Source organism: Triticum dicoccoides, chromosome 6A (assembly GCF_002162155.2).
Source record: "Triticum dicoccoides isolate Atlit2015 ecotype Zavitan chromosome 6A, WEW_v2.0, whole genome shotgun sequence".
Classification (NCBI taxonomy): Eukaryota; Viridiplantae; Streptophyta; class Magnoliopsida; order Poales; family Poaceae; genus Triticum; species Triticum dicoccoides.
In genome coordinates this window covers 354,916,237-354,919,909 of record NC_041390.1, presented here as the reverse complement: position 1 = coordinate 354,919,909, position 3,673 = coordinate 354,916,237, and positions in this window count along the sequence as shown.

Below are 3,673 nucleotides of genomic sequence, written 5' to 3'. Positions count from 1 at the left end.
ATGGCGTGGGCGACGGCGGTGACGGCGACGACGGGCGGCAGGGGCGGCGAGGGCGGCGCGCGATGGGCGACGGGCGCGGCGAAGAAGTTGGATCGAGAAGAAGTACTAGCGGTCGATGAAACTGATTTTTTTGTAAGTGACATATATATAGGAGGGGTCTTTAGTACCGGTTGGAGCCACCAACCGGTACTAAAGGCCAATTTTCGCCAGGCCAAGGGGCGGGAAACGACCCCTTTAGTACTGGTTTGTGCCACGAACCGGTACTAAAGACCCCCCCTTTAGTACCGGTTGGAGCCACCAACCGGTACTAATGGTTGTGCGCTGCCACCGGCGGTGCACAATGTTTAGTCCCACCTCGCCGAACAAAGGGCAGCCGCACTGGTTTATAAACCCGGCCGCGGCTGCTCCTTCGAGCTTCTCTATATAGCAGGCTTCTGGGCCTAACTAGGGCGCGCTGCCCTGTGAGTCTGCTGGCCCTTCTGGGCCTGTATTTGCACACCCTAGGTCTGGCAGGCCCACTGGGCAGCGCGCCAACAAATTTTTTATATAGTTTTTTCTTTTCTACATTATTTATTTTCTTCTATTGATTTTTGAGTAATTTTTATATAGTTTTTTCTTTTCTGCATTATTTATTTTCTTCTATTTATTTTTGAGTAATTTTTTTGTATAGTTTTTTTCTTTTCTGCATTATTTCTTTTCTTCTATTTATTTTCTTCTATTTCCAGTTTGTACACGAAGTGCGTCCAGTTTTTGTCGTGACCCTCTCTACTCTTTCGCACATGCTATCTGGGTGAAATGATGATACCATGCCAAGTTTCAACATTTTCAGAATTCATTTTGTAGTGATTTTCAATTTCACGGTCATTTAGCTCTCTAAACAATTAGGTAAATGACCGAAAAACAACAAATGATGTCAGAACATGTTGGAAATTGATGACGTCGCTTTGAATGCTGCATACTGAACACAAAAGAAGTCCGGAGTTCAAATAAGTTTAAAAAACATTGAAGTGCCCGTGTAACAGATGAGTTCTCGTCCGAAACCCTGATACTCCGAAAGAGTTTGTCCAGTTTGTACACGAAGTGCGTCCAGTTTTTGCCGTGACCCTCTCTACTCTTTCGCACATGCTATGCGGGTGAAATGATGATACCATGCCAAGTTTCAACATTTTCAGAATTCATTTTGTAGTGATTTTCATTTTCACGGTCATTTAGCTCTCTAAACAATTAGCTAAATGACCGAAAAACAACAAATGATGTCAGAACATGTTGGAAATTGATGACGTCGCTTTGAATACTGCATACTGAACACAAAAGAAGTCCGGAGTTCAAATAAGTTATTAAAAATAAAAAAGAGGTGCAATGCTAGTTAATTTGCTTCAAGCCTTTCGGAATAGTGTAGACTGCACTGCACATAGCTCAGTGCAATCTATGCTATTTCGAAAGGCTTGAAGCTAATCAACATGCAGGTGAGCATTGCGCCTCTTCGTCATTGTCTGTGCACTCACGGCTTATAAACCGCTCATACTGCCTCTCTCTTGGTGAGGTGGGACTAAAAATCAGCTTACTAAGAAACTCTAGTACCGGTTCATGGCATGAACCGGTACTAAAGGTCTTCGTGGGGCCCCAGCCTGACCATAGCCTGACACAGCCTAATTAGTACCGGTTCATGGCATGAACCGGCACTAAAGGTTGCCCACGAACCGGTACTAATGATGCCCGCCCGCCTAGCCGTTGGAACCGGCACTAATGGTCACATTAGTGCCGGCTCAAATTCAAACCGGCACTAATGTGCTTCACATTTGACCCTTTTTCTACTAGTGTACTAAAGCCAAAAGATATAAGTTTAATAATGATAGTGCAACTTATTTGTGGCACTACCGTTTAGGTCATATTGGAATAAAGCGCATGAAGAAACTCCATGCTGATGGAGTTTTGGAATCACTTGATTATGAATCACTTGATGCTTGCGAACCATGCCTCATGGGCAAGAAGACTAAGACTCCGTTCTTAGGAACAATGGAGCGAGCAACAGACTTGTTGGAAATAATACATACTGATGTATGTGGTCCAACGAGTGTTGATGCTCGCGGAGGGTATCGTTATTTTCTTACCTTCATAGATGATTTAAGCAGATATGGGTATATCTACTTAATGAAACATAAGTTTGAAACATTTGAAAAGTTCAAAGAATTTCAAAGTGAAGTGGAAAATCATCGCAACAAGAAAATAAAGTTTCTATGATCTAATCGTGGAGGAGAATATTTGAGTTACGAGTTTGGTCTTCATTTGAAACAATGCGGAATAGTTTTGCAACTCACGCCACCCGGAACACCACAGCGTAATGGTGTATCCAAACATCGTAATTGTACTTTACTAGATATGGTGCGATCAATGATGTCTCTTACTGATTTACCGCTATCATTTTGGGGTTATGCTTTAGAGACGGCTGCATTCATGTTAAATAGGGCACCATCTAAATCCGTTCAGACGACACCTTATGAACTGTGGTCTGGCAAGAAACCCAAGTTGTTGTTTCTTAAAGTTTGGGGCTGCGATGCTTATGTGAAAAAGCTTCAACCTGATAAGCTCGAACCCAAATCGGGGAAATGTATCTTCATAGGATACTCAAAGGAGACTGTTGGGTACACCTTCTATCACAGATCCGAAGGCAAGATATTCTCTGCTAAGAATGGATCCTTTCTAGAGAAGGAGTTTCTCTCGAAAGAAGTGAGTGGGAGGAAAGTAGAACTTGATGAGGTAATTGTACCTGCTCCCTTATTGGAAAGTAGTTCATTACTGAAATCAGTTCCAGTGATTCCTACACCAGTAAGCGAGGAAGCTAATGATGATGATCATGAAACTTCTGATCAAGTTACTACCGAACCTCGTAGGTCAACCAGAGTAAGATCCGCAACGGAGTGGTAGAGTAATCCTATTCTAGAGGTCATGTTACTTGACCATGACGAACCTACGAACTATGAGGAAGCGATGATGAGCCCAGATTCTGCAAAATGGCTTGAGGCCATGAAATCTGAGATGGGATTCATGTATGAGAACAAAGTGTGGACTTTGGTTGACTTACCCGATGATCGGCAGGCCATAGAGAATAAATGGATCTTCAAGAAGAAGACTGACGCTGACGGTAATGTTACTGTCTACAAAGCTCAACTTGTTGCAAAAGGTTTCGACAAGTTCAAGAAGAGTTGTATATGATGCAACCAGAAGGTTTTGTCGATCCAAAAGGTGCTAACAAAGTGTGCAAGCTCCAGCGATCCATTTATGGACTGGTGCAAGCCTCTCGGAGTTGGAATATATGCTTTGATAGTGTGATCAAAGCATATGGTTTTATACAAACTTTCGTAGAAGCCCGTATTTACAAGAAAGTGAGTGGGAGCTGTGTAGCATTTCTGATATTATATGTAGATGACATATTGTTGATCGGAAATGATACTGAATTTCTGAATAGCATAAAAGGATACTTGAATAAGAATTTTTCAATGAAAGACCTCGGTGAAGTTGCTTATATATTGGGCATCAAGATCTATAGAGATAGATCAAAACGCTTAATTGGACTTTCCCAGAGCACATACCTTGATAAACTTTTGAAGAAGTTCAAAATGGATCAACCAAACAAAGGGTTCTTGCCTGTGTTACAAGGTGTGAAGTTGAGTCA